At 39.7% G+C, this 14,918-nt stretch overlaps 1 long non-coding RNA gene across 2 annotated transcripts in view; it reads left to right on the top strand.

The window, feature by feature from the left end:
• Window positions 1-4,941: 4,941 nt before the first annotated feature.
• LOC113259502 (uncharacterized) overlaps window positions 4,942-14,918 on the top strand; it is a 282,949-nt gene continuing 272,972 nt past the window's right edge. For both annotated transcript variants that reach the window (XR_007191565.2, XR_008958933.1), the window contains exon 1: window positions 4,942-5,325. This is a non-coding gene — a long non-coding RNA (uncharacterized LOC113259502). The remainder of the gene's footprint in view (window positions 5,326-14,918) is intronic.

The following is a 14,918-nucleotide window of genomic DNA, read 5'->3' as shown; positions in this document are numbered from 1 at the left end:
CCTCACCGGCAAAGATATCCATGTGTATGTGGTTATATATTTTATTTCATTGGGCTCACCCGGGACCGTTTTGCAGGTGCAAATTGTGCCTGTAGTTTACTGAAACAATCCCGGGCTTCTCAGAAACCTTGGTAAAGTCTTCCACAGTTGCATAAATTGGACATTTCAGGAATTTCAAACTTTGAATGATCCTCCAGTTCCTTTTCTATTTTATTTTTATTTTGGTTAATGCAGCAGGACTTAAATGAACTTTGATCTCTGTTTTAGAGATTATTAAAACATTTAGGTGGGGCACCTGGGTGGCTCAGTCAGTTAAGCAGCTGCTTTTGGCTCAAGTCATGATTCCAGAGTCCTGGGATCGAGTTCTGCATCAGGCTCCCTGCTTAGCGGAGGTGGGCCTGCTTCTTTCTCTCCCTCTGCCCCTCCCCCCCGCTTGTTCAAGCGCACGCACGCGCGCTCTCTCTTTCTTGCTCACGCTCTCTCTCTCCCTCAAATAAATAAATAAAATCTTAAAAAAAAAACAACAACCCATTTAGGTGTATATGCATAGCTCTCTTCAAGGCTCATCACTTTCCCTACACTCCAGCGTGGGATCTCCATGGAGCATGTGTAAAACTGCAGGTCGATTTCTCTGGACGGCTTTATACTGATAATTTAAAATCTTAAACATTCTTCCCTGGAATTTACATTTACCTTCACTGAGCAGTCTTTCTCTCTCTCCCCTGTCACAGCCTAATTCAAAGAATTGTCTGGATTTTCTGTCGTTAGCACTTAAAGCGATGTCACCTCCACTCTTAACCACTGGGAGGAAATTGCTCTAATCAAGGAAGCCAGTGTCCCATTATTGTTAAATAGGAGGAATGCCTTTGCTCCTTAGCTTAACCTTGCAGTGGCACTCAGTAGCTGCCTGCTCCCTTTCTCCCTGAAACAGTTCCTTCCCTTGGTTTCCATGACCGTTCACTCTCCTGATTTTCTTTCTACCTCTTCAGATGCTTCATGGACATTCTCTACCCACCTCTAATGTCTTCTCCTACTACCACCTGTGGTAGAGAGGAGAGAGATGGCACAGCAGTCTGACAACTCTGCCAAGACATCCTCACCCACCAATGTGTTCTTTCTTTCTCATTCTATTTTCTCACACGTAGACTATAGGCAGTTGACAGACTGCTGAAGGGGGTTTGAGGACACCTCTTAAGAAAGTTCTGCAAAGACGGTCCAGATTCAAGACCAGGGGGTGCATTATCATTTGTATTCCATCTTGGGCCTTTAGTTGAAATTGGGGCAACAGGCAAAAAAAATCTCATTTAATGCCCTATTAGACATATGATCATTTAAAAAATGTTCTGTTTGGGGGTGCCTGGGTGGCTCAGTCAGTTGAGTGTCCGACTCTTGGTTTTGGCTCAGGTCATGATCTCAGGATCCTGGGATTGAGCCCCATGTTGGGCTCTGTGCTCAGCAGGGAGTCTGCTTAAGGATTCTCTCACTCCCTCTCCTGCTGCCCCTCCACTCCTCAAATAAATAAATGAATCTTAAAAAAAAAAATGTTCTCCTTGAAGTCTTGATTTTTATTCCAAACTGTTCTTTTCTCTGAACTTTAAATGCATCTCTATTGCTGTTTGACAAGCTAGACAGTTTGCTGAAGCAAAATTTTCATTAATGTCTCAGTTTTTAAATTCTTGATGGACAGGGGAATGTGTCCTTGACTGAGTGAATTACTAAGTGAAGAATGACCATTAGATAGTCCCCAGAGTCAGAAAAAATCAGGGTAGATTGATCTCATTATATTTCTTAATAGGTTGTTAGGTAGTTCGGGGCAGCGTTTACAGATATTGTGAATATGTGCTTCAGCAAGAGATTTGACAAGAACTCTCAGGCAATTCTTGTGAAAGTGATAAAAACATTGTCTTGGAAGCAAGGACAATTGTGATTGAATGACAGTGTGCAACATGTAGATTCATAACTGATGTCTCTGTGGAAGAGGCTTTCTAGTGTTGTTCTGGGTGTATGTGTGCGTGCGTGTGTGTACGCCCATGTATATGAATGTATTTCCTCAGTGTGGAAGGCAGTCTAGTCAGGTGAGTGTGGGCGCTGGATCCAGTCAGTCCTGGGTGTCGATGAGAATATGTATGTAGAGTGCTGGAGTGCACAGTACCACTCTTGGCACTTACAAAGTCCTCAGTAAATGTTAACTACATTGTTACTCACACATCATTAGCTGTGTTTTGTAAAGATATAGCAAGTATGCTTAGCCAACTCGCAGGTGACACAGAGCGTGAGAGACCCTAAATACTGCGAATGACAGTATCAGATTGGGGATGATTTTAAAAGACTGAAATGATCACCAAGTAACATCTGTCAAAGATAAATGTAAAATATACTCAGAAGTCCCAAAAGCCAACTGAGATAGGATGAGGACAGAGGACAGCATACTTTTTTTTTTTTTAAAGACTTATTTACTTGAGAGTCAGAGTGAGAAAAAGAGAGAGAGAGGGTGCAGGGGCCAGGGAGAGAATCTTAAGCCCACTCAGTGCTGAGGGTGGAGCCTGACGCCGGGCTCCATCCCACAACCCTGAGATCACGACCTGAGTCAAAACCAAGAGTCGGACGATTAACCAACTGAGTTACCCAGGCGCCCCAGGGATGGCATACTTATTGAGAACATTCAGTTCAACATGGGTCAGAATGTGATTTAGAAATACAGAATCTAGAACTGCATTCTCTACTCTGTACCCACTAAAAATAATATCAGTTAAATGAAATAAAAAAAATGTAGTTCCTCAGTTTTAGTAACCATATTTCAAGCACTAAATAGCCAAGAGTGGCCAGTGGCTCCTGAGTAGGACAGAGCAACCATACAAGATTTCTAACATCACAAAAAGTTTTGTTGGATGGCTCTGGTCTAGAATGTAGGCTCTGGTCATGCTTTCAACACTGCACTGGTCAAACCACATCAAGGATATGGTTATGTTAAGATCTGGGGAACACATTCAGAGGGACATAGACCAAATGGAGCATGTCAAATTAGAGGGCCTGGAGAAGGAGAGAAATAAAAACCATGTTGTATAAGAAGTGTTGAAGGACCTGGGTGATTGGCTGGGAGAAGAGCCAGTACCTCTTCTATGCTAAGCACCAAGGCTGTCATGTGGAAGAGAAATTTTAGATGCTCCTGTGGCCTGAGGGGTAGACCGCGGACCGTTAGTGGAAGTTGGAGGAGGTGGGAATCATACTATGCAAAACCCATAATTTAGAGAACTTCTGGAGTCAGACCACCTGTGTTCAAACCTTACATCATCTCTTGCTTGTTGGATGACCCTGGGCAGGCTGCTTAACCCAAGCCTCAGTTCCTCATGTGCAGACCAGGATAATATTAACATGTTCCTCACAGCATTATCGAGGAGAATAAGCTATTGTACATACAAAATAGAGTATCTAACAAATGTAGGCTGTTATTACATCATATTGTGGCTGATGTAAGAAGAATCATCTAAACATCCAGTGAGCTGCTTTGGAGGAATTTCCCAACACTAAAGTGTTTTAAAGTGCTGATGACCTTTTGGCAGGGAGTGTAGAGGGCCCTAAAGCTCTGAGTAAGATCAGAGATTGAGTTGGCATTTTGAGATTCCTGCGCCTATCAGCATCTGTGATTATTTTATTTGATTTTTGTGTCATTTCCTATTTATTTTCACCAAGGCTATCCCCAAAGCTTGAGTATTTTTGCTTGTTCAGGTGACAAGGAATAGCTTCTTGCTGAGTGTGAGGGACAGGCAAAATGGAGAGGAATGGAGGGAAGAAGAGGTGAACGAAAGTCGAGACCAGCCTCTGTGTCCTGCCCAGTGCTTTCTAGTCTGTGTACCTCAGAAATCGACGACATAAACTATGAGGCCTGTCCTCAGAACAGTACAGATATTCAGGCAGGAATGAGGGCCGCAGTGGCCTTAGAGATTTGTGGAAGGTTCTGAGGGATGTACAAGGAGTTGTGTGCCCATTCCCCAGCAGCTCACTTTATGTCTAAATACAGATTTATAGTGGCCAACAGCAGCTCTAGGAGCCCCCTTTGAACTGACTTATGAGACCTAAGGAATGAGACATGTAAGAAAAGTCTGTCAGGTCAGCAGTTGAATGACTGGGTGGGTGGGAAATACGCTAATTATTTATGGGTGAGCTGTGTGCTAACATAAATACTTAATACATAACATATTATGTATTAAAAGTAAAATCATAGTAAAATACCAGAAACTTTAGCAGGGCGTCAAATATAACTCTCACAGTAGTAGCTTAAGAAATTTGAGTTTATGAATATTGCATTCTTCCGTAAATCTATGTATCTTGCATCCAATGTGACACTTCTTTGCCCATTTCCTATCATTTGTATTTACCTGATCTCCTCTTAATGGAGGAGGCACAACCGTACCGCTCATTAAAATATGCTTGGAAGATGGCCACACACAATGGCTGAAGCATCAGCGTCTCTCAGCGAGGGAAGGGCCCCCTCAGGGTGTTCAGTTTTGCTGCCCAGCTGCTCATGTGCCACCGAGTCACTGCATTGGGTTCTTGACTTACTAGGGTGTTTACTTACTAACTTATGTAAGTATGTATGTATGTATTTCAAGTAAGATTTTCTGATGTCATTAGACATTAAAAATATTGACAAATGTATTTTACTGATCATTGTCAGAAATGTGCTATTAACACATGCAGAAGAGTTTGTGGATACAGGGAAAGGATTTAGCCCTTTGAGAGTTGTCCTGGCAAGATTCTGTGAGAGCAGGCCAAGACGCTGCTTAGCGCATCTGCAAAGCAGCTATTTTGAGAACAAAATCCCAAATATATCATTTGTTAATTGGTGACTCAAAAAGCCTGACAACAATAAAGAAGTCATCATGACTTCTTTTTTTTTTTTTTTAATATTTTATTTATTTATTTGACAGAGAGAGAGAGACAGCCAGTGAGAGAGGGAACACAAGCAGGGGGAGTGGGAGAGGAAGAAGCAGGCTCCCAGCGGAAGAGCCTGACGTGGGGCTTGATCCGAGAATGCTGGGATCACTCCCTGAGCCGAAGGCAGACACTTAACGACTGCGCCACCCAGGCGCCCCCATCATGACTTCTTGATCAGAGCTTTGTGACAGTGGCCATAGAACTCAGGGAAAAACAGAAAATTAAGATCCCCCAAATTCCATACTTTGAGTGGAGTAAACCCCGGCTGGGTTTCTTGAGTGTGTTATGTTCATCGTGGAATGCAGATAGAGGTTCTTCATCTCTCCGTTGTTTGTCTAGTGCAGGCCATTCATACTTCTACCCTGGTGCCTCGCCGGTGTCCAGCACAGGGTGAGTACCTAATAACTGTGTTCTGTGTTACACTCTGCATTTGCTGGCTTGCCCACTTCTCACTGAAGTGGAATACAGCCTGGATCCCAACTGCAGTTTGGTTTCGTTTGTTTAGAGCAGAATAAACTTCCTTGAGACTTTTTCAGCCTGACTGTGGTAAACAGTCACTAAAGTTGGCAGAAGACGAGGCCTACTTAATCGCTGTACAAAGGTGGTTTTCAATCCCGTTGCTGGGTGACAGGCAGGCCTGGGCTGGCCGAGGGGCTGGCTACATCCCCAGTGCTCCAGTAGGTGGCACTCCCGTTCTCTCTGTGTCGAAGCGGCAGCCGTGGCGGAGGCTGTGGGTTTGGGCAGGCGGGAATGCAAATCGTCAACTCAAAGTAGCTCTGTGGGCAAGCAGCAGGACAAACCCATTATCAGTGCCGTGGCAGCTGCTGCCGTCCGTCCCTGCTCGTGGGCGGTTTCAGAGTAAAGGCCTCTGGAAGAGCTGACTGGGAGACTGGAGACAAGGAGCAAAGCCACTGTCTAAAATAAGTGGGTTAGGAGTCAGTTATCTGTTTCCCTGCAGTCGGGTCCAGGAGCAGCTTGGAGGCTGAGGCCAGACTCCAGGCAGGCCCTTCCCTCCCGTAACAGCTCTGGAAAATCTCATCAAAATGGCCACCTCTCTAAAACCTCATCTTGGAGTCAAGTTAGTAAAAATCAAGAATATCTTGAACTACTGACAGAATTGTACTTTTTGTACCTTTGTGTAGGCTTTTCCTGGTCAGTCTTGATTTCTGATGTTCTTATTGCTGATATAAGAGTATTAGCTGGTGTCAGACAGTACCTTTACTCGGGGTTTAGAAAATATGGACACCATAATTACCCTCCATTTTCTGGACTGTGTTCCCCCACAAATTCATATGTGAGATCCTAACCCTCAGTGTGGTGGTGGTATTAGGAGGTGGGGCCTTTGGGTGGTGATTGGGTCATAAGGGTGGAGCCCTCATGAATGTTTAAAAGAGAGGCTCAGGAGAGCTTTCTTGCCCCTTCTGCCATATGAAGACACTGTGAGAAGATGGCCATCTATGAACCAGGAAGCGGGCCCTCACCAGACATTGAATCTGTCAGCACCTTGATCTTAGACTTCCCAGCCTCCAAGAAGTATGAGAAATACATTTCTGTTGTTCTTAAGCCACTCAGTCTATGATAATTTTTATAGCGGCCTGAATGGACTAAGACAACCAACAATGTGCTCCAACCCCTTCTATCTAATTCAAACCTATTAAACTTTTATACAAAGTGATGGGAAACCATGAGTTATTGGGATCTGTTTGTTGCTAGTCTCGTAGTTTACGGGAGGAATATCTTTCATGTTAACAAATCCTTACCCACTGTAAGAGAGAGGCACTAGTTGAATCTCTTTAAAATGTAAGTGGATACAAAGCAACTTCTCAGAGAGATGAATCCACAAGTGGATTGTCTGACAAATGCCTGGCACATACACTGCCACCACCCTCTCTTGGGGAAGCATCATTAATTTCTCATGGCACACTTTCCCGCTGGACCAGTTGTGGCCTCAGACTCTTTGGCACATGGGTTAAAACTTATTTTTCTCACTTCAAACCATGGTTGATCTTTAATATTTTCATTATATTATTATAATAAAGGTCAAAATATTAGCTAAAACAAAATAGATCCCCCATTGTTGATTCTTAAAAGAAACAGAAACTCCAGGGACACAAAGTCATCGGGAATCATTTAATTTGAGAGCTCAAAGGAAATACGATAAATCTCCAGAATCTCAAGAAAATGAAGTTGATGCTCAAAAAACAAGCTGGGTGGGAATTCTACCTCTGGTGAAGGTGGAATCACTTGTTACAGGGTGATCTTCTCTCCAAGAGCAACTAGAAACGCTGGAGAAAATACATACAATATCTGTTTGAAGGCATTGGAGAGCTACCTGGGAAGCAAAATTTTGAGAGGACAAGGTCCTCAAGAAAAGGAAGACAATAACAACAACAACAAACAAAAAACCCCCAGAGAAATGAAGTGATGTTGAGCTTGGTTTTCCCCTCCAGGCACTTGCAAATATCCAAGCTGTGGCTGAGATGCTGAGAACCTCAGTAAAGCTTCCTGCAGTTTTATGAAGTATCAGAAACAAAAACTATAGTTTAGCATCAGCCAATGATTTAGGGTCCTTGCAAACACTCCAGGCTTTTGGTTGGGACCCTTAAATGACTACACCATAAACCATAAGAAATAGATGACTCTTAAAAGGCAGAAATTCAACTTCAAATCACTTCAATTTATGGTTGGATAAGGTAGTCTGCTGCACCTTAACTGCCTGTTTGAAGCATAAATAAGCTCCCTTCAGGAAGATGACACTATCCAAAACTTAATTTTTCAAAAAAATTTTTAATAGAAAATGCCTTCATCCAAACAGAAATCATCCAGTATATCTCAAGGCAAAATTATTAAAAACCAAGGAGGAAACCCTGAAGAGATCCAGATATTGCAATGATCAGGCAAAGATATTAAAATAATTGTGATTAGTATGTTCAAGAATGTAAATGATGAGATAGAGAATTGCACAGGAAACTATAACAAAGCAAATGGAATATCTAAATTTGACCATTCATATCTAATATCTATGAGAACTCAATAGAGTGCTTTAACATGGCTTAGATATAGTTGAAGAGAGAGATCATAAAGTGGAAAATGAATCAGAGGACATAGAAAGGGACTGGATGGAGTTAAATGTACTAAGGTTTTGCTTTGGCCAGGAAATAGTAAATATAATACTATTCATTAGACTTGACTAAGTTAAAGGTGAATGTTGAAGTCTCTATGATAACCACTAAAAGCTTAATGAAAGATTGTATAATTAAAAATAGTTAACCAAGGGGGGAAGTGGGGTAATAAAAATAACAAACATTCATACTCCAGAAGAAGATATGGAAAGAAAGGGAAAAAAAAGTAACACAAAGTAGATGAAACAAATTTAGAATGAATAGCAAGATAGTGAGTTTAAATGTATATATAGCAGTTATAACATTATATCTAAAGGTATAAAAAATTCTCTTTAAAAGACAAAAATGGTCAGATTGGACAAAACAAAACTCAATGTTGTGCACAAGTGCATGGTGCAAATTACAAGAATTCAGGAAAGTTGAAAATAAAAGGATGGAAGAAGATACTGCCTGTATATATTAACTAAATGAAAGCTCAGTTACTTATACATCAGACAAAGTAGACTTTAAGGCAACAACCATTACTAAAGATAAAAAATATATTTCATAATAATGAAATGGTCATTCCAACATAAGGATATCATAATTATACACCTAGTAAGATACAAGGCAATACTTGAAGAACAAACTGGAGAAATACAAAAATATGCAATTGTATTAAATAAAAACTTTAAAAAATGTGCAATTATAGTAGGGTATTTTAACACACTTCAGTAACCAATAGAGCTAATGACCTAAAAAATCAATAAGTTAATCAAACAGGATAAAGATTTGAACAACACGATAAAAAAACTGACCTATTTGGTCTATATAGAACATTACACTCAACAACTGCACATGGAATACTTGTCAAAATTGACCATATGCTGGGCTATAAAGTTTCAACAAATTTCAGATAAATTGAATCATATAGAATATGGTTTATGATCATAGCAGAATTAAGCTATTAATTCAAAGGTAAAGATAAATAGAAAATGTTCTGTTTAGAAATGAATCAGTATACCTTTAAACATATGTCAAAGAAAAATATTGGAAATTAGAAAATAATGTTGGAATGGTAATAAATACAATAGATCAAAACTTGTGGGATGCAGTTGAAAAGCCATTTTAGGTAGTTTTAAATACATATGTTAGAAAAGAAAGGAAGAAAATTGGTGATCTAAACATCTATCTCAAGGGATTAGAGAAAGAACAGCCAATTAAACATCAAGAAATTGACACAAATTAATGAAACAGAAAACAAAATGTATAACAGAGAAAATAAAATAGGTAAAACCAAAAGCCAGTAGTTGGTTCTGTGAACACTATACTATAATTAATAACACTCAGGTAAGACTAATAAAAGACATGGAGAAAAGACATAAATCACCACTATCAGGAGTAACAAAAACTATAGATACTGCAGAATTTTAAAAAAATTTAAAAGTATATCATGAACAATTTGTGCCAATAAATTTGAAAATTTAGATGCAAAGGATTAATTTCTTGAAAAATACAGCACCCAATAATTGATACAAAAAATGGGCAAATCTATTAAAGAAAATTAAATCTCTAACTTAAATATCAGATAGCTTAACCAAAGAATTCTTTTAAACATTTAAGGAAAAAAAAACATTTACCATACTCAAATTCTCCCAAAGAAAAGAAAAGTAAAGAAACTTTCCAGCTCATAATGAGGAAATTATAAGAGAACTAAGATTAATTAAAATTAACCTCTTTCATGAACATAGATACAAAAATCCTAAACAAAATATTAGCAAACAAAATCCAAGAATGTGAAAAGGATATTATTTCATGACCAAGTTGAGTTTATTCCAAAGTTAATGTAACATTTTAAATAAATGCCACTTTAAATATCATTCACAAAACACCAAATTAAACCTAATGAAAAATGAGCAAATGCACCAGAAAAAGATAAAATATTACTGAAAAATAATCAAAGAAACATAAATAAGTGGAGATTTTTACCACATTCATGGATTAGAAAACTCAATATTATAAAAATATCAATTCTTCCCAAACTGATTTATCGATTAAATTCAATCCTCATGAATCTCAGCATGTGCGCGTGCACGCACTTGTGTAGATAAACTGGTTCTAAATTACACATGGAAATAAAAAGTTTAAGAATAGCCAACACTGTCTTGAAGAACAACAAGATTGGATTATTGCTTTTAAAGACTTATTATAAAGCTACAGTATTCTGCCTCTGAATCTAATAATATACTGTATGTTAATTAACTGAATTTAAATTAAAAAAGAGCTATAATAATTAAAACAATGTATTGGTGCGAGGAAAAACAAATCAGTGGAACAGAATGGAGAATCTAGAAAAAGACCTACCCACAAATGGACATTCAGTTTATGACTAAGAGAGCATTAAAAAGGCAGTGGAGGGAAATGTTTTGCTTAAATAAGTGGTACTTGATGAATGGCCTATCCATTTAGAAAAAAATTATTCTGACCCTCTATGTCACTTTCTCCTCAAAAATTAATTTTGGGTAATTTTAGATTGTTAATCTAAATGTAAAAGGTAAAAGAATAGAGCTTCTGGAAGATAACATGAAAGAACAGCTTCATAATTTTGAGGTTAAGAAAGATTTCTTAGGAAACACATGTATTTGTCAAAAAGGTAAAGATTGATAAATTGGACATCATTAAATTGAAAAATTCTGTTTATCAAAATGTATCATTATGAGAATAAAAGCCACAGAGCCGCAGAGTAGAAGAATTTGTCATTATATTAATTAATAAGTCTTTCTAGAAGTATACAGAACTTTACAAATGAACAAGAAAAAGCCACATGACTCAATATGAAAAAGAAGGGGGGGGGCTTGGAATCATGAATGTGTGTATCACAAAAGAGGATCTCCCCACTTGGCCAATAACTGTAAGAAAAGATGGCTCAACCTCATTAGTTATCCAGGAAGGGCAAATTTAAGCTATGGTGAGATACTACACACACCCAACTAGCTAAAGTTAAAATGGCTGATGATCCCAGGAGGAGGACAGGGAGCAACTGGAACTCTCACATGCTGGTAGTTGAAACAATTGGTACAATCTCTTTGGAAGACTATTTGGTATATGCCATATAACCCCACAATTTCTTGAAGTATACACTTAGGAAATGTCACAGCAACATTATTTGTAGTAGCCAATAAGTGGAAACAATTTGAATGTCGGTCAACATTAGAAAGGATAGATACATTGTGGTATAGTACTACAATAGATTACTAAATGACAATGAAAATGAAAGAACTACTCCTCCAAGGGTAACATGGATGAAGTTTATGGACACAGTTTGAGCAAAAAAAAAAAAAAAAAAAAGGCAGACACAAAATAATACTTTTATAAAGTAAAAAACAAAACAACACACACACACACACACACACACACACACACACGCAAAAACAAATCCATGTTATTCATCAGGGGGTGGTTTCCTCTGGAGAGGATGGAGAAGGGAAGGGGGAACTTCTACAATGCTGGGCGGTGTTCTATTTCTTGATCTGGGTGGTGGATTACATGGAAGAATTTACATTGTACTAGTTCATCATTTTTGCAATAAAAAACTTCAAAAGAGAAGCTGAAAAATTACAGAGAGGAATGAGATTTTTAAAACATTTCAATATATATTCAGTTATGATTTTAAGCTCTTTCCTTCTTGGTGTGCCACATTTCACTTATTTGAACTTCTCCTCATCTTTGTAACTCAGAGCTCTTTGATTGCGAAAGACAGCAACCTGATTCACATCCTCTTAACAAAAAGGGAAACTATTTGATCGAAAAGACCAACTGGATCCAGGGCCCACATAGGGTTACCAGGCTTGTGTTTCTCCTCATCTTTCGACTCCATTCATTCCCTCGGGACTTTATCCTGCACATGGACTATCTCCATGTGGTCGGCAGAATTCCAGAAGAAAGAACCAACAGTTCGATTAGCCTGGACCCTCCGTGGTGAATTTAGGCACGCTGGATTGGAGGATTTTCAGTGCCCATGAACCCCAAGATAACATATGAGCAAAAACAGTACAGTTGCCATGAAGCAACGGCAGCTTCAAGATAAGTCAAATAACCTCCTGCCCTTCTTTCAAGCAGATTGTTGTTCCAGAAGCACGTCTGTGGAAATCCTGGAGCTGTCATTGGCTGAACTAAATACTGTATAAAGTGTTCTGCTGCTTTAGGTCCAGCCCTGAGGCTGGGCCTGGCTAAGGGGTTTAGGATTCTCTGATTGATGGCCCCATCCAGATTGTATGTATCCGGGGCACAGTGCTTCCTCCAAGGAAGAGATGTGGGTAGGCAAGAGCCATATGTTTGTTTTTGCCAAATAATGTTTATTTTTGCACATTAGGAAAATTGAGTACATATTGCCAAATTGCTCTTCCAAAGAACTCCTACAAATGGACAAGAAAAAGATGACCCGATATTGTACCGACAATTTTTTATTTTTATTTTATTTTTATTTTTTATTTTTTTAAAGATTTTATTTATTTACTTGACAGAGACAGCCAGCGAGAGAGGGAACACAGCAGGGGGAGTGGGAGAGGAAGAAGCAGGCTCCCAGTGGAGGAGCCCGATGTGGGACTCGATCCCGGAACGCCAGGATCACGCCCTGAGCCGAAGGCAGCCGCTTTAACGACTGCGCTACCCAGGCGCCCTAAAAAGATTTTATTTATATTAGAGAGAGCATGAGCAGGGAGAGGGGGAGGGAGAAACAAACTCCCCACTGAGTGGGGAGCCCAACTTGGGGCTCATTCTCAGGACCCTGGAATCATGACCTGAGCCAAAGTCAGACGCTTAACCGACTGAGCCACCTAGGCACCCCCGTACCAACAGGTTTTGAGTGTATCCATTTGCCCTCATCCTCGCCAAAATGGAATATTATGAATATTTAAATTTTTGTCAGTCTAACGGGCAAAAGTGATAGAATATCTCCTTTTTTTTTTAATTGGCCTCATGTGTTTTGGTCATTTGCAATTCTTCTTCTATGAACTGCCCATCATATTTCATGCCAGTGGTATGCAAATGGGGGAGTGATCATCTCTGGGAGGACAGCTTTCCACTGGTGTTATTCAGGATTGCTGCGCAGGGTGGCGGTAAAAAGCAGACTGACTAGTAGTTGGTTTTCTGTTTTTAAATTCTCTATAGACGCTGCCCAGCCCCTCATCATCTGCAGCCGGGTAGGCTGCTCCCCCGGCCTCTCCCACCTTCTTCTGGGTTGTCTGTCTTCTCTTACTGCTTTCTGTGATTTCTGTTTGTATCCTGGATATCAATGCTTTGTTCTATTTGTTGTGACTATTTTTTCCCATTCTGTTGTTGTCTCAAATTTTGTTTATGTTTAGTTGTTTTGTTTCCTTTAACTTTTGAAGATCGTCAGTTAACTTGCATGGCAGGCAATTAATTTGTTATAAAAAGCTTTCACTCTCTTTCCATTCGGTATTGCTTTAAATTACTCCCAGACTGATTTGGAGGATTTCTGGATCAGTTTTCTAATAATGGGCAAGGGAGAAGCCAGATGGCCCAGCTATGACAACACAGCTAGTCAGTGCTAGATATTTTGGGAGATGAATTATATCACAGCAAAAAAATCTCTCTGCACAGGGATGAGTCATGGGCATGACTGATTGGCTGGTAGCATCTGCAATCAACTCTGGTTTGCTACCTCCATTTATGATTAAAGCATAAATGGATTGGGCACTTCCTCTTTGGTTTTTAATTCAGAGAAACATTCTTAATATTCAGGGGCTTGATTTCAGCTAGATGATAGTTTAGTAAAAGATCTATCTATCTATCTATCTATCTATCTATCTATCTATCTATCTATCATATACATATTTGGCAGAGACTATGACTCTGCCTCCAAGAATCCCAACTTTGTTAGAAATAGTGGTCATGTGAGGATCTCCTCTCTTATTTAGAAAGACAAGAATCAAGTTGGCCTGTTTGCTATTACTTCCTGTAATAGCAAATGTTCCTTGCTCAAGCTGTGGCTGGTCTATGTGAAGAATAGCACTGAGAATTTCTCAAGACATACCCATAGCCTTGCCTGAGGATGAGTTGTGAATTCGTGGGGTCTATCAGCTGGGGCTGGTAGAGTGTGCAATTATTTCATGACTAGCTGCCGCTGCCCCTGCAGCTTCACCCCCCCCTGCCTGTTTGCTTAGAAGGCAGATTGTCAGCCAAAAAGAACGAGCCTTATGCCACTGTAAACAAAAGAGGATTAGTTGTGCGAACAAAAGTCTGCAACAAGACATGATCCCATGAAAAACAAGCTAGGCACACGACTCAAATCACATCTGTGATATTGAGCTTTTCAGTTCCCAGTCTTCTCTCTCACACACACACACCATAAATTCACATACAACTGCAACTACACACACTTACATAGGCTTGTGTCAATTTTTTATGCATGAATACTGTCACATATAATTGTAAACATTCACATAGAACTATATGCATATGACACACATAAAACTATGCACATATACTGGCACATATCACACACATATGCTCATACGAACCCTCACATACAAGTATGCACTCATATACATTCCCACAAATAACTATACACACATTCCGTAAGGCCTTCCTTCTTGACCAGGAACACATCTTTTCCACTTGGAGATCTGGGTACCATTTGTGATAAAATGTTGCTGGAGGTCACCATCCTGCTTTCTGGTTGCAGAACATTTAGGGGGACATGGGGCCTCTCAGCATCTCTTGCAGCCCCTTCCCTTGGTACTGAGTCCCCAGGAATCCTCAGGCTCAACCAGGCATTCTGGTCCTGAGCAGATAGAGTCAAGTTATGGATGGTCCTGAGATCCTTTATTTAGTCTTGTAACCACTTCATCCTAGCAGCGC

The sequence above is a fragment of the Ursus arctos genome, unplaced genomic scaffold (assembly GCF_023065955.2).
Source record: "Ursus arctos isolate Adak ecotype North America unplaced genomic scaffold, UrsArc2.0 scaffold_13, whole genome shotgun sequence".
Classification (NCBI taxonomy): Eukaryota; Metazoa; Chordata; class Mammalia; order Carnivora; family Ursidae; genus Ursus; species Ursus arctos.
This window is presented reverse-complemented; position numbering and strand designations above follow the sequence as displayed.